Source organism: Chiloscyllium punctatum, chromosome 28 (genome assembly GCF_047496795.1).
Source record: "Chiloscyllium punctatum isolate Juve2018m chromosome 28, sChiPun1.3, whole genome shotgun sequence".
Taxonomy (NCBI): domain Eukaryota; kingdom Metazoa; phylum Chordata; class Chondrichthyes; order Orectolobiformes; family Hemiscylliidae; genus Chiloscyllium; species Chiloscyllium punctatum.
Genome location: NC_092766.1, coordinates 8,174,933 through 8,201,338, shown reverse-complemented (window position 1 = coordinate 8,201,338; position 26,406 = coordinate 8,174,933). Strand labels below are relative to the sequence as shown.

General features: G+C 49.8%; 1 pseudogene; it reads left to right on the top strand.

Annotated features, from left to right (window-relative positions):
• Nucleotides 1–19,811, top strand: part of LOC140453962 (COUP transcription factor 1-like) — a 63,492-nt pseudogene extending 43,681 nt beyond the window's left edge.
• The last annotated feature ends 6,595 nt before the right edge of the window (nt 19,812–26,406 follow it).

The following is a 26,406-nucleotide window of genomic DNA, read 5'->3' as shown; positions in this document are numbered from 1 at the left end:
CACCAACCTCCGATAACCTTACCTAATACCCCCGACACCCACCTCTGATAACCTTACCTAATACCCCAGACACCAACCTCCGATAACCTTACCTAATACCCCCGACACCAACCTCTGATAACCTGACCTAATACCCGCGACACCAACCTCCAATAACCCTTACCTAATACCCCCGACACCAACCTCTGATAACCTTACCTAATACCCCCGACACCGACCTCTGATAACCTTACCTAATACACCCGACACCGACCTCCGAAAACCCTTACCTAATATCGCGACACCAACCTCCGATAACCCTTACCTAATACCCCCGACACCGACCTCTGATAACCTTACCTAATACCCCCAACAACCGACCTCCGAAAACCCTTAACTAATACCCCGACACCAACCTACGATAACCTTACATAATATACCCCCGACACCAACCTCCGATAACCTTACCTAATACCCCCAACACTAACCTCCGATAACCTTACCTAATACCCCCGACACCGACCTCTGATAACCTTACCTAATACACCCGACACCGACCTCCGAAAACCCTTACCTAATACCCCGACACCAACCTCCGATAACCCTTACCTAATACCCCCGACACCGACCTCTGATAACCTTACCTAATACCCCCGACACCGACCTCCGAAAACGCTTACCTAATACCCCTGACACCAACCTCCGATAACCCTTACCTAATACCCCTGACACCAACCTCCGATAACCTTACCTAATACCCCCAACACTAACCTCCGATAACCTTACCTAATACCCCCGACACCAACCTCCGATAACCTTACCTAATACCCCAGACACCAACCTCCGATAACCTTACCTAATACCCCCGACACCAACCTCCGATAACCCTTACCTAATACCCCCAACACCGAACTCTGATAACCCTTACCTAATACCCCCGACACCAACCTCCGATAACCCTTACCTAATACCCCCGACACTGACCTCCGATAACCTTACCTAACACGCCCGACACCAACCTCCGATAACCCTTACCCAATACCCCCGACACCGACCTCCGATAACCCTTACCTAATACCCCCGACACCAACCTCCGATAACCCTTACCCAATACCCGCGACACTAACCTCCAATAACCATTACCTAATACCCCCGACGCCAACCTCCGATAACCTTACCTAATACCCCCAACACTAACCTCCGATAACCTTACCTAATACCTCCGACACCAACCTCCGATAACCCTTACCTAATACCCCCGACACCGACCTCCGATAACCCTTACCTAATACCCCCGACACCAACCTCCGATAACCCTTACCTAATACCCCCGACACCGACCTCCGATAACCTTACCTAATACTCCTGACACCAACCTCTGATAACCTTACCTAATAACCCCGACACCAACCTCCGATAACCCTTACCTAATACCCCCGACACCAACCTCCGGTAACCTTACCTAATACCCCCGACACCAACCTCCGATAACCATTACCTAATACCCCCGACACCACCCTCCGATAACCTTACCTAATAACCCCGACGCCAACCTCCGATAACCTTACCTAATACCTCCGACACCAACCTCCGATAACCCTTACCTAATACCCCCGACACCAACCTCCGATAACCTTACCTAATACCCCTGACACCAACCTCCGATAACCGTACCTAATACCCCCGACACCAACCTCCGATAACCCTTACCTAATACCCCCGACACCAACCTCCGATAATCTTATCTAATACCCCCGACACCAACCTCCGATAATCTTATCTAATACCCCTGACAACAACCGCCGATAACCTTACCTAATACCCCCAACACTAACCTCCGATAACCATTACCTAATACCCCCGACACCAACCTCCGATAACCTTACCTAATACCCCCGACACCAACCTCCGATAACCCTTACCTAATACCCCCGACACCAACCTCCGATAGCCTTACCTAACGGGCCCTACACTGATCTCTGATAACCTTACCTAATACCCCCAACACCAACCTCCGATAACCTTATCTAATACCCCCGACACCAACCTCCGATAACCTTACCTAATACCTCCGACACCAACCTCCGATAACCCTTACCTAATACCCCCGACACCAACCTCCGATAACCTTACCTAATACCTCCGACACCAACCTTCGATAACCCTTACCTAATACCCCCGACACCAACCTCCAATAACCCTTACCTAATACCCCCAACACCAACCTCCGATAACCCTTACCTAATACCCCTGACACCAACCTCCGATAACCCTCACCTAATACCCCCGACACCAACCTCCGATAACCTTACCTAATACCCCTGACACCAACCTCCGATAACCTTACCTAATACCTCCGACACCAACCTCCGATAACCCTTACCTAATACCCCCGACACCAACCTCCGATAACCTTACCTAACACGCCCGACACCGATCTCTGATAACCTTACCTAATACCCCCCACACCAACCTCCGATAACCTTACCTAATACCCCCGACACCAACCTCCGATAACCTTACCTAATACCCCCAACACCAACCTCCGATAACATTACCTAATACCCCGACACCAACCTCCGATAACACTTACCTAATACCCCCAACACCAACCTCCGATAACCTTACCTAACACGCCCGACACCAACCTCCGATAACCCTTACCTAATACCCCCGACACCAACCTCCGATAACCTTACCTAATACCCCCGACACCAACTTCCGATAACCTTACCTAATACCCCCGACACCAACCTCCGATAACCCTTACCTAATACCCCCGACACCGATCTCCGATAACCCTCACCTAATACCCCCGACACCAACCTCCGATAACCCTTACCTAATACCCCCGACACCAAGCTCCGATAACCTTACCTAATACCCCCGACACCAACCTCCGATAACCCTTACCTAATACCCCTGACACCAACCTCCGATTACCCTTACCTAATACCCCCGACACCGACCTCCGATAACCTTACCTAATACCCCCGACACTGACCTCCGATAACCCTTACCTAATACCCCCGACACCAACCTCCGATAACCTTACCTAATACCCCCGACACCAACCTCCGATAACCCTTACCTAATACCCCCGACACCGACCTCCGATAACCTTACCTAATACCCCAGACACCGACCTCCGATAACCCTTACCTAATACCCCCGACACCGATCTCTGATAACCCTTACCTAATACCCCCGACACCAACCTCCGATAACCTTACCTAATACTCCTGACACCGACCTCCGATAACCTTACCTAATACCCCCGACACCGACCTCCGATAACCCTTACCTAATACCCCTGACACCGACCTCCGATAACCCTTACCTAATACCCCCGACACCAACCTCTGATAACCTTACCTAATACCCCCGACACCAACCTCTGATAACCTTACCTAATACCCCCAACACCAACCTCCGATAACCTTACCTAATACCCCCGACACCGACCTCCGATAACCTTACCTAATACCCCCGACACCGACCTCCGATAACCCTTACCTAATACCCCCGACACCAACCTCTGATAACCTTACCTAATACCCCCAACACCAACCTCCGATAAACTTACCTAATACCCCCGACACCAACCTCCGATAACCTTACCTAATACCCCAGCCACCAACCTCCGATAATCCTTACCTAATACCCCCAACACCAACCTCCGACAACCCTTACCTAATACTCCTGACACCGACCTCCGATAACCCTTACCTAATACCCCCTACACCAACCTTCGATAACCATTACCTAATACCCCCAACACCAACCTCTGATAACCTTACCTAATACTCCTGACACCAACCTCCGATAACCTTACCTAATAACCCCGACACCAACCTCCGATAACCCTTACCTAATTACCCCGACACCAACCTCCGATAACCCTTACCTAATACCCCCAACACCCACCTCCGATAACCCTTACCTAATACTCCTGACACCAACCTCCGATAACCGTTACCTAATACCCCCAACACCAACCTCCGATAACCCGTACCTAATACTCCTGACACCAGCCTCCGATAACCCTTACCTAATACCCCCAACACTAACCTGCGATAACCTTACCTAATACCCCTGACACCAACCTCGGATAACCTTACCTAATACCCCCGACACCGATCTCTGATAACCTTACCTAATACCCCCAACACCAACCTCCGATAACCTTACCTAATAACCCTGACACCAACCTCCGATAACCCTTACCTAATACCCCCGACACCAACCTCCGATAACCTTACCTAATACCCCCGACACCGACCTCCGATAACCTTACCTAATACCCCCAACTCTGACCTCCGATAACCCTTACCTACTACCCCCGACACCAACCTCCGATAACCTTACCTAATACCTCCGACACCAACCTCCGATAACCCTTACCTAATACCCCAGACACCAACCTCCGATAACCCTTACCTAATACCTCCGACACAAACCTCCGATAACCCTTACCTAATAACCCCGACACCAACCTCCGATAACCTTACCTAATACCTCCGACACCAACCTCCGATAACCCTTACCTAATACCCCCGACACCAACCTCCGATAACCTTACCTAATACCCCTGACACCAACCTCCGATAACCGTACCTAATACCCCCGACACCGACCTCCGATAACCTTACCTAATACCCCCGACACCAACCTCCGATAACCCTTACCTAATACCCCCGACACCAACCTCCGATAATCTTATCTAATACCCCCGACACCAACCTCCGATAATCTTATCTAATACCCCTGACACCAACCTCCGATAACCCTTACCTAATACCCCCGACACCAACCTCCGATAACCCTTACCTAATACCCCCGACACCAACCTCCGATAATCTTATCTAATACCCCTGACAACAACCGCCGATAACCTTACCTAATACCCCCGACACTAACCTCCGATAACCATTACCTAATACCCCCGACACCAACCTCCGATAACCTTACCTAATACCCCCAACACTAACCTCCGATAACCATTACCTAATACCCCCGACACCAACCTCCGATAACCTTACCTAATACCCCCGACACCAACCTCCGATAACCCTTACCTAATACCCCCGACACCAACCTCCGATAGCCTTACCTAACAGGCCCTACACTGATCTCTGATAACCTTACCTAATACCCCCAACACCAACCTCCGATAACCTTATCTAATACCCCCGACACCAACCTCCGATAACCTTACCTAATAACCCAGACACCGACCTCCGATAACCCTTACCTAATACCCCCGACACCGATCTCTGATAACCCTTACCTAATACCCCCGACACCAACCTCCGATAACCTTACCTAATACCCCCGACACCAACCTCCGATAACCTTACCTAATACCCCTGACACCGACCTCCGATAACCTTACCTAATACCCCCGACACCGACCTCCGATAACCCTTACCTAATACCCCTGACACCGACCTCCGATAACCCTTACCTAATACCCCCGACACCAACCTCTGATAACCTTACCTAATACCCCCGACACCAACCTCTGATAATCTTACCTAATACCCCCAACACCAACCTCCGATAACCTTACCTAATACCCCCGACACCGACCTCCGATAACCTTACCTAATACCCCCGACACCGACCTCCGATAACCCTTACCTAATACCCCCGACACCAACCTCTGATAACCTTACCTAATACCCCCAACACCAACCTCCGATAAACTTACCTAATACCCCCGACACCAACCTCCGATAACCTTACCTAATACCCCAGACACCAACCTCCGATAATCCTTACCTAATACCCCCAACACCAACCTCCGACAACCCTTACCTAATACTCCTGACACCGACCTCCGATAACCCTTACCTAATACCCCCTACACCAACCTTCGATAACCATTACCTAATACCCCCAACACCAACCTCTGATAACCTTACCTAATACTCCTGACACCAACCTCCGATAACCTTACCTAATAACCCCGACACCAACCTCCGATAACCCTTACCTAATTACCCCGACACCAACCTCCGATAACCCTTACCTAATACCCCCAACACCAACCTCCGATAACCCTTACCTAATACTCCTGACACCAACCTCCGATAACCGTTACCTAATACCCCCAACACCAACCTCCGATAACCCGTACCTAATACTCCTGACACCAACCTCCGATAACCCTTACCTAATACCCCCAACACTAACCTGCGATAACCTTACCTAATACCCCTGACACCAACCTCGGATAACCTTACCTAATACCCCCGACACCGATCTCTGATAACCTTACCTAATACCCCCAACACCAACCTCCGATAACCTTACCTAATAACCCTGACACCAACCTCCGATAACCCTTACCTAATACCCCCGACACCAACCTCCGATAACCTTACCTAATACCCCCGACACCGACCTCCGATAACCTTACCTAATACCCCCAACTCTGACCTCCGATAACCCTTACCTACTACCCCCGACACCAACCTCCGATAACCTTACCTAATACCTCCGACACCAACCTCTGATAACCTTACCTAATACCCCCGACACCGACCTCTGATAACCTTACCTAATACCCCCGACACCGACCTCTGATAACCTTACCTAATACCCCCGACACCAACCTCCGATAACCCTTACCTAATAACCCCGACACCAACCTCCGATAACCCTTACCTAATACCCCCAACACCAACCTCCGATAACCCTTACCTAATACCCCCGACACCAACCTCTGATAACCTTAGCTAATACCCCCGACACCAACCTCCGATAACCATTACCTAATACCCCCGACACCACCCTCCGATAACCTTACCTAATAACCCCGACACCAACCTCCGATAACCTTACCTAATACCTCCGACACCAACCTCCGATAACCCTTACCTAATACCCCCGACACCAACCTCCGATAACCTTACCTAATACCCCTGACACCAACCTCCGATAACCGTACCTAATACCCCCGACACCGACCTCCGATAACCTTACCTAATACCCCCGACACCAACCTCCGATAACCCTTACCTAATACCCCCGACACCAACCTCCGATAATCTTATCTAATACCCCCGACACCAACCTCCGATAATCTTATCTAATACCCCTGACAACAACCGCCGATAACCTTACCTAATACCCCCAACACTAACCTCCGATAACCATTACCTAATACCCCCGACACCAACCTCCGATAACCTTACCTAATACCCCCGACACCAACCTCCGATAGCCTTACCTAACAGGCCCTACACTGATCCCTGATAACCTTACCTAATACCCCCAACACCAACCTCCGATAACCTTATCTAATACCCCCGACACCAACCTCCGATAACCTTACCTAATACCCCCGACACCAACCTCCGATAACCCTTACCTAATACCCCCAACACCAACCTCCGATAACCCTTACCTAATACCCCCGACACCAACCTCTGATAACCTTAGCTAATACCCCCGACACCAACCTCCGATAACCATTACCTAATACCCCCGACACCACCCTCCGATAACCTTACCTAATAACCCCGACACCAACCTCCGATAACCTTACCTAATACCTCCGACACCAACCTCCGATAACCCTTACCTAATACCCCCGACACCAACCTCCGATAACCTTACCTAATACCCCTGACACCAACCTCCGATAACCGTACCTAATACCCCCGACACCGACCTCCGATAACCTTACCTAATACCCCCGACACCAACCTCCGATAACCCTTACCTAATACCCCCGACACCAACCTCCGATAATCTTATCTAATACCCCCGACACCAACCTCCGATAATCTTATCTAATACCCCTGACAACAACCGCCGATAACCTTACCTAATACCCCCAACACTAACCTCCGATAACCATTACCTAATACCCCCGACACCAACCTCCGATAACCTTACCTAATACCCCCGACACCAACCTCCGATAGCCTTACCTAACAGGCCCTACACTGATCTCTGATAACCTTACCTAATACCCCCAACACCAACCTTCGATAACCATTACCTAATACCCCCAACACCAACCTCTGATAACCTTACCTAATACTCCTGACACCAACCTCCGATAACCTTACCTAATAACCCCGACACCAACCTCCGATAACCCTTACCTAATTACCCCGACACCAACCTCCGATAACCCTTACCTAATACCCCCAACACCAACCTCCGATAACCCTTACCTAATACTCCTGACACCAACCTCCGATAACCGTTACCTAATACCCCCAACACCAACCTCCGATAACCCGTACCTAATACTCCTGACACCAACCTCCGATAACCCTTACCTAATACCCCCAACACTAACCTGCGATAACCTTACCTAATACCCCTGACACCAACCTCGGATAACCTTACCTAATACCCCCGACACCGATCTCTGATAACCTTACCTAATACCCCCAACACCAACCTCCGATAACCTTACCTAATAACCCTGACACCAACCTCCGATAACCCTTACCTAATACCCCCGACACCAACCTCCGATAACCTTACCTAATACCTCCGACACCAACCTCCGATAACCCTTACCTAATACCCCCGACACCAACCTCCGATAACCTTACCTAATACCCCTGACACCAACCTCCGATAACCGTACCTAATACCCCCGACACCGACCTCCGATAACCTTACCTAATACCCCCGACACCAACCTCCGATAACCCTTACCTAATACCCCCGACACCAACCTCCGATAATCTTATCTAATACCCCCGACACCAACCTCCGATAATCTTATCTAATACCCCTGACACCAACCTCCGATAACCCTTACCTAATACCCCCGACACCAACCTCCGATAACCCTTACCTAATACCCCCGACACCAACCTCCGATAATCTTATCTAATACCCCTGACAACAACCGCCGATAACCTTACCTAATACCCCCGACACTAACCTCCGATAACCATTACCTAATACCCCCGACACCAACCTCCGATAACCTTACCTAATACCCCCAACACTAACCTCCGATAACCATTACCTAATACCCCCGACACCAACCTCCGATAACCTTACCTAATACCCCCGACACCAACCTCCGATAACCCTTACCTAATACCCCCGACACCAACCTCCGATAGCCTTACCTAACAGGCCCTACACTGATCTCTGATAACCTTACCTAATACCCCCAACACCAACCTCCGATAACCTTATCTAATACCCCCGACACCAACCTCCGATAACCTTACCTAATAACCCAGACACCGACCTCCGATAACCCTTACCTAATACCCCCGACACCGATCTCTGATAACCCTTACCTAATACCCCCGACACCAACCTCCGATAACCTTACCTAATACCCCCGACACCAACCTCCGATAACCTTACCTAATACCCCTGACACCGACCTCCGATAACCTTACCTAATACCCCCGACACCGACCTCCGATAACCCTTACCTAATACCCCTGACACCGACCTCCGATAACCCTTACCTAATACCCCCGACACCAACCTCTGATAACCTTACCTAATACCCCCGACACCAACCTCTGATAATCTTACCTAATACCCCCAACACCAACCTCCGATAACCTTACCTAATACCCCCGACACCGACCTCCGATAACCTTACCTAATACCCCCGACACCGACCTCCGATAACCCTTACCTAATACCCCCGACACCAACCTCTGATAAACTTACCTAATACCCCCGACACCAACCTCCGATAACCTTACCTAATACCCCAGACACCAACCTCCGATAATCCTTACCTAATACCCCCAACACCAACCTCCGACAACCCTTACCTAATACTCCTGACACCGACCTCCGATAACCCTTACCTAATACCCCCTACACCAACCTTCGATAACCATTACCTAATACCCCCAACACCAACCTCTGATAACCTTACCTAATACTCCTGACACCAACCTCCGATAACCTTACCTAATAACCCCGACACCAACCTCCGATAACCCTTACCTAATTACCCCGACACCAACCTCCGATAACCCTTACCTAATACCCCCAACACCAACCTCCGATAACCCTTACCTAATACTCCTGACACCAACCTCCGATAACCGTTACCTAATACCCCCAACACCAACCTCCGATAACCCGTACCTAATACTCCTGACACCAACCTCCGATAACCCTTACCTAATACCCCCAACACTAACCTGCGATAACCTTACCTAATACCCCTGACACCAACCTCGGATAACCTTACCTAATACCCCCGACACCGATCTCTGATAACCTTACCTAATACCCCCAACACCAACCTCCGATAACCTTACCTAATAACCCTGACACCAACCTCCGATAACCCTTACCTAATACCCCCGACACCAACCTCCGATAACCTTACCTAATACCCCCGACACCGACCTCCGATAACCTTACCTAATACCCCCAACTCTGACCTCCGATAACCCTTACCTACTACCCCCGACACCAACCTCCGATAACCTTACCTAATACCTCCGACACCAACCTCTGATAACCTTACCTAATACCCCCGACACCGACCTCTGATAACCTTACCTAATACCCCCGACACCGACCTCTGATAACCTTACCTAATACCCCCGACACCAACCTCCGATAACCCTTACCTAATAACCCCGACACCAACCTCCGATAACCCTTACCTAATACCCCCAACACCAACCTCCGATAACCCTTACCTAATACCCCCGACACCAACCTCTGATAACCTTAGCTAATACCCCCGACACCAACCTCCGATAACCATTACCTAATACCCCCGACACCACCCTCCGATAACCTTACCTAATAACCCCGACACCAACCTCCGATAACCTTACCTAATACCTCCGACACCAACCTCCGATAACCCTTACCTAATACCCCCGACACCAACCTCCGATAACCTTACCTAATACCCCTGACACCAACCTCCGATAACCGTACCTAATACCCCCGACACCGACCTCCGATAACCTTACCTAATACCCCCGACACCAACCTCCGATAACCCTTACCTAATACCCCCGACACCAACCTCCGATAATCTTATATAATACCCCCGACACCAACCTCCGATAATCTTATCTAATACCCCTGACAACAACCGCCGATAACCTTACCTAATACCCCCAACACTAACCTCCGATAACCATTACCTAATACCCCCGACACCAACCTCCGATAACCTTACCTAATACCCCCGACACCAACCTCCGATAGCCTTACCTAACAGGCCCTACACTGATCCCTGATAACCTTACCTAATACCCCCAACACCAACCTCCGATAACCTTATCTAATACCCCCGACACCAACCTCCGATAACCTTACCTAATACCCCCGACACCAACCTCCGATAACCCTTACCTAATACCCCCAACACCAACCTCCGATAACCCTTACCTAATACCCCCGACACCAACCTCTGATAACCTTAGCTAATACCCCCGACACCAACCTCCGATAACCATTACCTAATACCCCCGACACCACCCTCCGATAACCTTACCTAATAACCCCGACACCAACCTCCGATAACCTTACCTAATACCTCCGACACCAACCTCCGATAACCCTTACCTAATACCCCCGACACCAACCTCCGATAACCTTACCTAATACCCCTGACACCAACCTCCGATAACCGTACCTAATACCCCCGACACCGACCTCCGATAACCTTACCTAATACCCCCGACACCAACCTCCGATAACCCTTACCTAATACCCCCGACACCAACCTCCGATAATCTTATCTAATACCCCCGACACCAACCTCCGATAATCTTATCTAATACCCCTGACAACAACCGCCGATAACCTTACCTAATACCCCCAACACTAACCTCCGATAACCATTACCTAATACCCCCGACACCAACCTCCGATAACCTTACCTAATACCCCCGACACCAACCTCCGATAGCCTTACCTAACAGGCCCTACACTGATCTCTGATAACCTTACCTAATACCCCCAACACCAACCTTCGATAACCATTACCTAATACCCCCAACACCAACCTCTGATAACCTTACCTAATACTCCTGACACCAACCTCCGATAACCTTACCTAATAACCCCGACACCAACCTCCGATAACCCTTACCTAATTACCCCGACACCAACCTCCGATAACCCTTACCTAATACCCCCAACACCAACCTCCGATAACCCTTACCTAATACTCCTGACACCAACCTCCGATAACCGTTACCTAATACCCCCAACACCAACCTCCGATAACCTTACCTAATACCCCCAACACTAACCTCCGATAACCATTACCTAATACCCCCGACACCAACCTCCGATAACCTTATCTAATACCCCCGACACCAACCTCCGATAACCATTACCTAATACCCCCAACACCAACCTCTGATAACCTTACCTAATACTCCTGACACCTCCGATAACCCGTACCTAATACTCCTGACACCAACCTCCGATAACCCTTACCTAATACCCCCAACACTAACCTGCGATAACCTTACCTAATACCCCTGACACCAACCTCGGATAACCTTACCTAATACCCCCGACACCGATCTCTGATAACCTTACCTAATACCCCCAACACCAACCTCCGATAACCTTACCTAATAACCCTGACACCAACCTCCGATAACCCTTACCTAATACCCCCGACACCAACCTCCGATAACCTTACCTAATACCCCCGACACCGACCTCCGATAACCTTACCTAATACCCCCAACTCTGACCTCCGATAACCCTTACCTACTACCCCCGACACCAACCTCCGATAACCTTACCTAATACCTCCGACACCAACCTCTGATAACCTTACCTAATACCCCCGACACCGACCTCTGATAACCTTACCTAATACCCCCGACACCGACCTCTGATAACCTTACCTAATACCCCCGACACCAACCTCCGATAACCCTTACCTAATAACCCCGACACCAACCTCCGATAACCCTTACCTAATACCCCCAACACCAACCTCCGATAACCCTTACCTAATACCCCCGACACCAACCTCTGATAACCTTAGCTAATACCCCCGACACCAACCTCCGATAACCATTACCTAATACCCCCGACACCACCCTCCGATAACCTTACCTAATAACCCCGACACCAACCTCCGATAACCTTACCTAATACCTCCGACACCAACCTCCGATAACCCTTACCTAATACCCCCGACACCAACCTCCGATAACCTTACCTAATACCCCTGACACCAACCTCCGACAACCGTACCTAATACCCCCGACACCGACCTCCGATAACCTTACCTAATACCCCCGACACCAACCTCCGATAACCCTTACCTAATACCCCCGACACCAACCTCCGATAATCTTATCTAATACCCCCGACACCAACCTCCGATAATCTTATCTAATACCCCTGACAACAACCGCCGATAACCTTACCTAATACCCCCAACACTAACCTCCGATAACCATTACCTAATACCCCCGACACCAACCTCCGATAACCTTACCTAATACCCCCGACACCAACCTCCGATAGCCTTACCTAACAGGCCCTACACTGATCCCTGATAACCTTACCTAATACCCCCAACACCAACCTCCGATAACCTTATCTAATACCCCCGACACCAACCTCCGATAACCTTACCTAATACCCCCGACACCAACCTCCGATAACCCTTACCTAATACCCCCAACACCAACCTCCGATAACCCTTACCTAATACCCCCGACACCAACCTCTGATAACCTTAGCTAATACCCCCGACACCAACCTCCGATAACCATTACCTAATACCCCCGACACCACCCTCCGATAACCTTACCTAATAACCTCGACACCAACCTCCGATAACCTTACCTAATACCTCCGACACCAACCTCCGATAACCCTTACCTAATACCCCCGACACCAACCTCCGATAACCTTACCTAATACCCCTGACACCAACCTCCGATAACCGTACCTAATACCCCCGACACGACCTCCGATAACCTTACCTAATACCCCCGACACCAACCTCCGATAACCCTTACCTAATACCCCCGACACCAACCTCCGATAATCTTATCTAATACCCCCGACACCAACCTCCGATAATCTTATCTAATACCCCTGACAACAACCGCCGATAACCTTACCTAATACCCCCAACACTAACCTCCGATAACCATTACCTAATACCCCCGACACCAACCTCCGATAACCTTACCTAATACCCCCGACACCAACCTCCGATAGCCTTACCTAACAGGCCCTACACTGATCTCTGATAACCTTACCTAATACCCCCAACACCAACCTCCGATAACCTTATCTAATACCCCCGACACCAACCTCCGATAACCTTACCTAATACCTCCGACACCAACCTCCGATAACCCTTACCTAATACCCCCGACACCAACCTCCGATAACCTTACCTAATACCCCCGACACCAACCTCCAATAACCCTTACCTAATACCCCCAACACCAACCTCCGATAACCCTTACCTAATACCCCTGACACCAACCTCCGATAACCTTACCTAATACCTCCGACACCAACCTCCGATAACCCTTACCTAATACCCCCGACACCAACCTCCGATAACCTTACCTAACACGCCCGACACCGATCTCTGATAACCTTACCTAATACCCCCCACACCAACCTCCGATAACCTTACCTAATACCCCCGACACCAACCTCCGATAACCTTACCTAATACCCCCAACACCAACCTCCGATAACATTACCTAATACCCCGACACCAACCTCCGATAACCCTTACCTAATACCCCCAACACCAACCTCCGATAACCTTACCTAACACGCCCGACACCAACCTCCGATAACCCTTACCTAATACCCCCGACACCAACCTCCGATAACCTTACCTAATACCCCCGACACCAACTTCCGATAACCTTACCTAATACCCCCGACACCAACCTCCGATAACCCTTACCTAATACCCCCAACACCGATCTCCGATAACTCTCACCTAATACCCCCGACACCAACCTCCGATAACCCTTACCTAATACCCCTGACACCAAGCTCCGATAACCTTACCTAATACCCCCGACACCAACCTCCGATAACCCTTACCTAATACCCCCGACACCAACCTCCGATAACCCTTACCTAATACCCCCGACACCGACCTCCGATAACCTTACCTAATACCCCCGACACTGACCTCCGATAACCCTTACCTAATACCCCCGACACCAACCTCCGATAACCTTACCTAATACCCCCGACACCAACCTCCGATAACCCTTACCTAATACCCCCGACACCGACCTCCGATAACCTTACCTAATACCCCAGACACCGACCTCCGATAACCCTTACCTAATACCCCCGACACCGATCTCTGATAACCCTTACCTAATACCCCCGACACCAACCTCCGATAACCTTACCTAATACTCCTGACACCGACCTCCGATAACCTTACCTAATACCCCCGACACCGACCTCCGATAACCCTTACCTAATACCCCTGACACCGACCTCCGATAACCCTTACCTAATACCCCCGACACCAACCTCTGATAACCTTACCTAATACCCCCGACACCAACCTCTGATAACCTTACCTAATACCCCCAACACCAACCTCCGATAACCTTACCTAATACCCCCGACACCGACCTCCGATAACCTTACCTAATACCCCCGACACCGACCTCCGATAACCCTTACCTAATACCCCCGACACCAACCTCTGATAACCTTACCTAATACCCCCAACACCAACCTCCGATAAACTTACCTAATACCCCCGACACCAACCTCCGATAACCTTACCTAATACCCCAGACACCAACCTCCGATAATCCTTACCTAATACCCCCAACACCAACCTCCGACAACCCTTACCTAATACTCCTGACACCGACCTCCGATAACCCTTACCTAATACCCCCTACACCAACCTTCGATAACCATTACCTAATACCCCCAACACCAACCTCTGATAACCTTACCTAATACTCCTGACACCAACCTCCGATAACCTTACCTAATAACCCCGACACCAACCTCCGATAACCCTTACCTAATTACCCCGACACCAACCTCCGATAACCCTTACCTAATACCCCCAACACCAACCTCCGATAACCCTTACCTAATACTCCTGACACCAACCTCCGATAACCGTTACCTAATACCCCCAACACCAACCTCCGATAACCCGTACCTAATACTCCTGACACCAACCTCCGATAACCCTTACCTAATACCCCCAACACTAACCTGCGATAACCTTACCTAATACCCCTGACACCAACCTCGGATAACCTTACCTAATACCCCCGACACCGATCTCTGATAACCTTACCTAATACCCCCAACACCAACCTCCGATAACCTTACCTAATAACCCTGACACCAACCTCCGATAACCCTTACCTAATACCCCCGACACCAACCTCCGATAACCTTACCTAATACCCCCGACACCGACCTCCGATAACCTTACCTAATACCCCCAACTCTGACCTCCGATAACCCTTACCTACTACCCCCGACACCAACCTCCGATAACCTTACCTAATACCTCCGACACCAACCTCTGATAACCTTACCTAATACCCCCGACACCGACCTCTGATAACCTTACCTAATACCCCCGACACCGACCTCTGATAACCTTACCTAATACCCCCGACACCAACCTCCGATAACCCTTACCTAATAACCCCGACACCAACCTCCGATAACCCTTACCTAATACCCCCAACACCAACCTCCGATAACCCTTACCTAATACCCCCGACACCAACCTCTGATAACCTTAGCTAATACCCCCGACACCAACCTCCGATAACCTTACCTAATACCCCCGACACCCACCTCTGATAACCTTACCTAATACCCCCGACACCAACCTCCGATAACCTTACCTAATACCCCCGACACCAACCTCTGATAACCTTACCTAATACCCCCGACACCAACCTCCGATAACCCTTACCTAATACCCCCGACACCAACCTCTGATAACCTTACCTAATACCCCCGACACCAACCTCCGATAACCTTACCTAATACCCCCGACACCAACCTCCGATAACCCTTACCTAATACCCCCGACACCAACCTCTGATAACCCTTACCTAATACCCCCAACACCAACCTCCGATAACCTTACCTAATACCCCCGACACCGACCTCTGATAACCTTACCTAATACCTCCGACAATCTAGTGCAGTGCAAACACGAACGGCACACGGTGAAGTGGGTGTAGAATCGAATTAAGTGATGCCGTAGAGATGGGGTATGTAGTTAATGAGACTCCTTTGGTCAGCTACTGGAAGACATCTTGCTCGAATTCACAGGATGAAAGTCCCTCCGGAAAACTTGATGGAACGCGCTTTACCAACAAAAAGTGAGATGCAGCCCAATATTTTCAATTTTGCTGGTAACGCAACGTCAGGTCCAATTGATAAGGAAGAGATAAACAGCCTTGAAGGCAATTGAAACAAGTTGAGTCAGTGGGCAAATGTGTGACAGATGCATTATACTAGGCTCAGTGTAATATTATCCTCTTCACTTGGAAAAACAGAATGGTACAGTGTTAATTAACGGCCATTGATTGGGAATTGTCAATGTCCAATGTGACCTGACCTTACTTGTATACCAGTAACTGAAAGTAAGTTAGGACAGCAGGCAGTATGTTGGCCTTCATTGCAAGAGGGTTTGAATACAGGAACAAGGAAGTCTCACTGCACCTGTACAGGGCCTCAGTGAGACCACAGCAGGTGTTAAGGTGGGTCTTAAAAGACTAAAGCCAAGCAGCGAGCTGTAGCAAGGGAATTTCAGAACTTAGGTCCCAGACAACTGAAGATGTGGCTGCCTGTGATGAATCCATTGTAACCGACAACATACAAGACGCCAGAATTAGCAGAAATCTAGAGTGGTTATGAGGCTAGAGGACATGACAGAGGTAGGGACCCAATATAGGTCAGTGAGCACAGGGGTGATAGGGAAACAGGGATATGACACAAGCCAGCTGGGATCTGGATGATCTCAAGTTTCTAGAAGGTAGAATGTAGGAGACCAGTGAGGAATTAATTGGAATAGTTTGTTTAGAGGTAACAGAAGAGAAGAATAAGAGTTTCAGTGACAGATGAGCAGAGACAGGCAAAGCTGTAATGAGATTAATAGACCCCATATTAATCTCCCCTAGTTTGTCTTTTATCATTCTCAAAATTGTCAAAATACATGATGATAATGGTGATGTTGACTAACGGGAGCAATCGATCTCCAACAATGAGTCGACAACAGACACAAGGTGAGGAAAGTTGCCCAGTGATGGAGAGATTTTGGGAACCACAGGTTCAGAGTCACCTATACCTCCCAGACATGATAATGCTCACCACATTATTCCCAGTTGTTAATATCCTGGGGTTTGAACCTTCACCATGTTCTCCCTGATGGTGGTTTCAGTGCCAGTGACCAGTTCGAGTAAATCACTTCGTGGTGCGAGAGTCTCTTGAGCTTGTAGGTCCAGACTTGAACCTCGGAACATGGCCGGGTCAAAGGAAATCATGATTTAAGGTTGCTGCATGTAATATCACATTCCTGGGTGAATGAAATTTCAACTTCCTGATCAATTCATCAACTGGGGACACTGGGAATTACCCCTGGGAGTTCCTCCAGTAGTTTAGGAATATGACAACAGTTCCCTGTAAACTCTGAGTGCCAGGAGATGCATCCTGGGGACCGGGATGTTTACCTCGAATACCAGGAACTGCTGATCAGGCACTGGGACTATCAGAGAACTGGGTTCATTGGGAACTATTTCCCAAGCGCAGAACTATGTTCTATGTTCAATATTTCTAAGAAATATTGAGGACTGCACAACGTATACTAGAAATACTGGGAGCTGTGCAGTGCGAATTGGGAATATCAGATGGTCCCCCCTACTGGGAACCCTTCCCCAGCGACCAGGAATGCTAAAAGCTACATCCAGAGATCTGGGAATTTCAGAAAGCATTACCAAGGAACTTGGAATATTGCAAGTTGCTCCAGAAACTGGGAGTATTGAGAAGTGCTCCCAATGACCTGGGATGTGAATGAGGTTCCTGAGCGGAGACAATTGATCAGATGTTAATTTGTAGATAAGCAGACACACCAACACTTACCCAGGGTGGTTGGGATAAATGACAGTCTTATCAACAGTACTCACCTCATTCAAGAATGCATCAAATGCAGATTTTGATATTCATTTAAAACTGAAACATTTCTTGCTGGAATGAGCGGGGAGTTAGCTGGGCTTATTGCAGTCTTTATTAGTCATCTAAAAATGTGGGTTTTCCTGCAGATGCCTGTGGTCTCTCGGATCCTGCCCATGTGGAGAGTCTTCAGGAAAAATGCCAGTGCGCCCTGGAAGATTACAGCCGTAACCAGTACCCGAACCAACCCAACCGCTTCGGCAAACTGCTGCTGCGATTACCTTCCCTGCGTGTGGTCTCCTCTCCTGTCATAGAGCAATTGTTCTTTGTGCGTCTGGTGGGGAAGACCCCAATTGAAACTCTTATCAGGGACATGCTGCTGTCTGGTGCCAGTTTCAGCTGGCCTTATATGCCAATCCAGTGATCGGCCAGGAAGGGGCAGGGGCTGCAAAGACATTATGGCCACGAGATGGGAACCAGGGATTATCATTTGGATCTTAAAGCAGGTTTGAACGTTCTTGTGGGCTGGGGGCTTATATCTCTTGACACTGAATAACAGGAGGCGCCTTTAACAGGAAAGGAAGAAGTTTTTTTCAGGTGGTGAAGCTTTTCCTGGAGTCACAGTTTCATTAACACACAATGCTGGGGCAAGGGAAATCAAGGCCAGTTTTCAATAAACCGAAACAATTTGAAACGAATGATGGTGTCTTTATAATATTACAGTATCAATATTTGGCAGATCTTATGAAAAACTTTCATTTCTTAACACCTTTTGAATCCCAAGATTCCCAAATATGTTTACAGCCAATGAAATATATTTTGAAGGTCATTCCTGGTGTAAGGTTACGCAGCCAGTTCATTTCACAATCTGCTGCTAAACAGCAACGAACAGTGGGAGGGAGTGCGGGCGGTGTTAACTTGGTGATTTTGGTAAATGTGATGGTAAGGATGGGTTTGGACCTGGGAGAGAATTCAAAGCTCTACTGCTTTAGTGCCATGGATCTCTTGATGTCCATGTGAGCAAACGGTTTAATATATAACCTGAAAGTGGCCTAAAACAGAGTGCGGTGCTCCCTTACCACTGACCCTCCGACAGTGCCCACTCCCTTAGCACTGACCCTCCGACAGTGCCCACTCCCTCAGCACTGACCCTCCGACAGTGCGACGCTCCCTCAGCACTGACCCTCCGACAGTGCGACGCTCCCTCAGCACTGACCCTCCGACAGTGCCCACTCCCTCAGCACTGACCCTCCGACAGTGCGGCACTCCCTCAGCACTGACCCTCCGACAGTGTCCACTCCCTCAGCACTGACCCTCCGACAGTGCGGCACTCCCTCAGCACTGACCCTCCGACAGTGCGGCACTCCCTCAGCACTGACCCTCCGACAGTGCGGCACTCCCTCAGCACTGACCCTCCGACAGTGTCCACTCCCTCAGCACTGACCCTCCGACAGTGCGGCACTCCCTCAGCACTGACCCTCCGACAGTGTCCACTCCCTCAGCACTGACCCTCCGACAGTGTCCACTCCCTCAGCACTGACCCTCCGACAGTGCGGCACTCCCTCAGCACTGACCCTCCGACAGTGCCCACTCCCTCAGCACTGACCCTCCGACAGTGCGGCACTCCCTCAGCACTGACCCTCCGACAGTGCCCACTCCCTCAGCACTGACCCTCCGACAGTGCGGCACTCCCTCAGCACTGACCCTCCGACAGTGCTGACTCCCTCAGTGCTGACCCTCCGACAGTGCGGCACTCCCTCAGCGCTGACCCTCTGACAGTGCGGCGCTCCCTGAGCACCGACCCTCCGACAGTGAGGCATTCCCTCAGCACTGACCCTCCGACAGTGCGGCACTCCCTCAGCACTGGCCCTCCGACAGTGCCCACTCCCTCAGCGCTGACCCTCCGACAGTGCGGCAGACCTTCAGCGGTGAACATCCAGCAGTGTGTCACTGCTTCAGCACTAACTGAGTCGGTATGATATTGAAGATGTTCGTCGATATTAAAGCTGTTGGTGTGATATCAAATCTGTTGGTGTGATACTGGTCTGTGAGTGTGATATTGGAGCTGTGGGTGTGACATTGGGTCTGGGTGTGATATTGGGGCTGTGAGTGTGATATTGGAGCTGTGAGTGTGATTTTGGATCTGTGGATGTGATATTGGAGCTGTGGATGTGATATTGGGGCTGTGGGTGTGATATTGGGGCTGTGGGTGTGATATTGGGGCTGTGGGTGTGATATTGGAGATGTGGGTGTGATATTGGGTCTGTGGGTGTGATATTGGGTCTGTGAGTGTGATATTGGGGCTGTGGGTGTGATTTTGGGGCTGTGAGTGTGATATTGGGTGTGTGGGTGTGATATTGGGTCTGTGGGTGTGGTATTGGAGTTGTGGATGTGATATTGGAGCTGTGGGTGAGATATTGGAGCTGTGAGTGTGATATTGGGGCTGTGTGTGTGATATTGGGGCTGTGAGTGTGCATTGATCTGTGGGTGTGATATTGGAGCTGTGAGTGTGATATTGGGGCTGTGAGTGTGATATTGGAGCTGTGAGTGTGATATTGGAGCTGTGGGTGTGATATTGGGGCTGTGGGTGTGATATTGGGGCTGTGGGTGTGATATTGGGGCTGTGGGTGTGATATTGGGGCTGTGGGTGTGATATTGGGGCTGTGGGTGTGATATTGGAGCTGTGAGTGTGATATTGGAGCTGTGGATGTGATATTGGAGCTGTGAGTGTGATATTGGAGCTGTGGGTGTGATACTGGGGCTGTGGGTGTGATATTGGAGCTGTGAGTGTGATATTGGAGCTTTGGGTGTGATATTGGGGCTGTGGGTGTGATATCGGGGCTGTGGGTGTGATCTAGGACTGTGGATGTGACATTGTGTCTGGGTGTGATACTGGGGCTGTGGGTATGATATTGGAGCTGTGGGTGTGATATTGGAGCTGTGGGTATGATATTGCAGCTGTGGGTGTGATATTGGGGCTGTGGGTGTGATATTGGGGCTGTGGTTGTGATATTGGGGCTGTGGGTGTGATATTGGGGCTGTGAGTGTGACATTGGGGCTGTGGGTGTGACATTGGTGTTCTGGGTCAAGTATTGGAGCTGTGAGTGTGATATTGGGTCTGTGAGTGTGATATTGTAGCTGTGGGTGTGACATTGGGTCTGGGTGTGATATTGGGGCTGTGGGTCTGATATTGGGGCTGTGGATGTGATAATGGGGCTGTGGGTGTGATATTGGGGCTGTCGGTGTGATATTGGGGCTGTGGGTGTGATATTGGGGCTGTGGGTGTGACATTGGGGCTGTGGGTGTGACATTGGTGTTCTGGGTCAAGTATTGGAGCTGTGAGTGTGATATTGGGTCTGTGAGTGTGATATTGTAGCTGTGGGTGTGATATTGGCACTGTATGAGTGATATTGGGGCTGTGGGTGTGATATTGGGGCTGTGAGTGTGATATTGGGTCTGTGAGTGTGATATTGGAGCTGTGGATGTGATATTGGAGCTGTGAGTGTGATATTGGAGCGCTGGGTGTGATATTGGGGCTGTGGGTGTGATATGGATCTGTGTGATATTGGGGCTGTGGGTGTGACATTGGGGCTGTGGGTGTGACATTGGTGTTCTGGGTCAAGTATTGGAGCTGTGAGTGTGATCTTGGGTCTGTGAGTGTGATATTGTAGCTGTGAGTGTGATTTTGGGTTCCTGAGTGTGATATTGGAGCTGTGGGTGTGATATTGGAGCTGTGGGTGTGATATTGGGGCTGTGTGAGTGATATTGGGGCTGTGGGTGTGATATTGGGTCTGTGTGTGTGATATTGGGGCTGTGAGTGTGCATTGATCTGTGGGTGTGATATTGGGTCTGTGAGTGTGATATTGGAGCTGTGGGTGTGATATTGGGGCTGTGGGTGTGATATTGGGGCTGTGGGTGTGATATTGGGGCTGTGGGTGTGATATTGGAGCTGTGGATGTGATATTGGAGCTGTGAGTGTGATATTGGAGCTGTGGATGTGATATTGGAGCTGTGAGTGTGATATTGGAGCTGTGGGTGTGATACTGGGGCTGTGGGTGTGATATTGGAGCTGTGGGTGTGATATTGGAGCTTTGGGTGTGATATTGGGGCTGTGGGTGTGATATCGGGGCTGTGGGTGTGATCTAGGACTGTGGATGTGACATTGTGTCTGGGTGTGATACTGGGGCTGTGGGTATGATATTGGAGCTGTGGGTGTGATATTGGAGCTGTGGGTATGATATTGCAGCTGTGGGTGTGATATTGGGGCTGTGGGTGTGATATTGGGGCTGTGGTTGTGATATTGGGGCTGTGGGTGTGATATTGGGGCTGTGGGTGTGACATTGGGGCTGTGGGTGTGATATTGGGGCTGTGGGTGTGATATTGGGGCTGTGGGTGTGATATTGGGGCTGTGGGTGTGATATTGGAGCTGTGGATGTGATATTGGAGCTGTGAGTGTGATATTGGAGCTGTGGATGTGATATTGGAGCTGTGAGTGTGATATTGGAGCTGTGGGTGTGATACATGGGGCTGTGGGTGTGATATTGGAGCTGTGAGTGTGATATTGGAGCTTTGGGTGTGATATTGGGGCTGTGGGTGTGATATCGGGGCTGTGGGTGTGATCTAGGACTGTGGATGTGACATTGTGTCTGGGTGTGATACTGGGGCTGTGGGTATGATATTGGAGCTGTGGGTGTGATATTGGAGCTGTGGGTATGATATTGCAGCTGTGGGTGTGATATTGGGGCTGTGGGTGTGATATTGGGGCTGTGGTTGTGATATTGGGGCTGTGGGTGTGATATTGGGGCTGTGGGTGTGACATTGGGGCTGTGGGTGTGACATTGGTGTTCTGGGTCAAGTATTGGAGCTGTGAGTGTGATATTGGGTCTGTGAGTGTGATATTGTAGCTGTGGGTGTGACATTGGGTCTGGGTGTGATATTGGGGCTGTGGGTCTGATATTGGGGCTGTGGATGTGATAATGGGGCTGTGGGTGTGATATTGGGGCTGTCGGTGTGATATTGGTGCTGTGGGTGTGATATTGGGGCTGTGGGTGTGACATTGGGGCTGTGGGTGTGACATTGGTGTTCTGGGTCAAGTATTGGAGCTGTGAGTGTGATATTGGGTCTGTGAGTGTGATATTGTAGCTGTGGGTGTGATATTGGCACTGTATGAGTGATATTGGGGCTGTGGGTGTGATATTGGGGCTGTGAGTGTGATATTGGGTCTGTGAGTGTGATATTGGAGCTGTGGATGTGATATTGGAGCTGTGAGTGTGATATTGGAGCGCTGGGTGTGATATTGGGGCTGTGGGTGTGATATTGGATCTGTGAGTGTGATATTGGGGCTGTGGGTGTGATATTGGGGCTGTGGGTGTGACATTGGGGCTGTGGGTGTGACATTGGTGTTCTGGGTCAAGTATTGGAGCTGTGAGTGTGATATTCAGTCTGTGAGTGTGATATTGTAGCTGTGGGTGTGATATTGGCACTGTATGAGTGATATTGGGGCTGTGGGTGTGATATTGGGGCTGTGAGTGTGATATTGGGTCTGTGAGTGTGATATTGGAGCTGTGGATGTGATATTGGGGCTGTGGGTGTGACATTGGTGTTCTGGGTCAAGTATTGGAGCTGTGAGTGTGATATTGGGTCTGTGAGTGTGATATTGTAGCTGTGGGTGTGACATTGGGTCTGGGTGTGATATTGGGGCTGTGGGTCTGATATTGGGGCTGTGGATGTGATAATGGGGCTGTGGGTGTGATATTGGGGCTGTCGGTGTGATATTGGTGCTGTGGGTGTGATATTGGGGCTGTGGGTGTGACATTGGGGCTGTGGGTGTGACATTGGTGTTCTGGGTCAAGTATTGGAGCTGTGAGTGTGATATTGGGTCTGTGAGTGTGATATTGTAGCTGTGGGTGTGATATTGGCACTGTATGAGTGATATTGGGGCTGTGGGTGTGACATTGGGGCTGTGAGTGTGATATTGGGTCTGTGAGTGTGATATTGGAGCTGTGGATGTGATATTGGAGCTGTGAGTGTGATATTGGAGCGCTGGGTGTGATATTGGGGCTGTGGGTGTGATATTGGATCTGTGAGTGTGATATTGGGGCTGTGGGTGTGATATTGGGGCTGTGGGTGTGACATTGGGGCTGTGGGTGTGACATTGGTGTTCTGGGTCAAGTATTGGAGCTGTGAGTGTGATATTCAGTCTGTGAGTGTGATATTGTAGCTGTGGGTGTGATATTGGCACTGTATGAGTGATATTGGGGCTGTGGGTGTGATATTGGGGCTGTGAGTGTGATATTGGGTCTGTGAGTGTGATATTGGAGCTGTGGATGTGATATTGGAGCTGTGGGTGTGATATCGGAGTGCTGGGTGTGATATTGGGGCTGTGGGTGTGATATTGGAGCTGTGGGTGTGATATTGGGGCTGTGGGTGTGATATTGGGTCTATGGGTGTGAGATTGGGTCTGTGGGTGTGATATTGGGGCTGTGGGTGTGACATTGGGGCTGTGGGTGTGACATTGGTGTTCTGGGTCAAGTATTGGAGCTGTGAGTGTGATCTTGGGTCTGTGAGTGTGATATTGGAGCTGTGAGTGTGATTTTGGGTTCCTGAGTGTGATATTGGAGCTGTGGGTGTGATATTGGAGCTGTGGGTGTGATATTGGGGCTGTGTGAGTGATATTGGGGCTGTGTGTGTGATATTGGGGCTGTGAGTGTGCATTGATCTGTGGGTGTGATATTGGGGCTGTCGGTGTGATATTGGGGCTGTGAGTGTGATATTGGGGCTGTGGGTGTGATATTGGGGCTGCGGGTGTGATATTGGGACTGTGGGTGTGATATTGGAGCTGTGGGTGTGATATTGGAGCTGTGGGTGTGATATTAGGTCTCTGAGTGTGATATTGGGGCTGTGGGTGTGATATTGGAGCTGTGGGAGTGATATTGGGGCTGTGGGTGTGACATTGGTGTTCTGGGTCAAGTATTGGAGCTGTGAGTGTGATATTGAAGATGTGGGTGTGATATTGGGGCTGTGGGTGTGATATTGGAGCTGTGGGTGTGATATTAGGTCTCTGAGTGTGATATTGGGTCTGTGAGTGTGATATTTGAGCTGTGGGTGTGATATTGGGGCTGTGTGTGTGATATTGGAGCTGTGGGTGTGATATTGGGGCTGTGGGTGTGACATTCGTGTTCTGGGTCAAGTATTGGAGCTGTGAGTGTGATATTGAAGATGTGGGTGTGATATTGGGGCTGTGGGTGTGATATTGGGGCTGTGTGTGTGATATTGGTGCTGTGGGTGTGATAT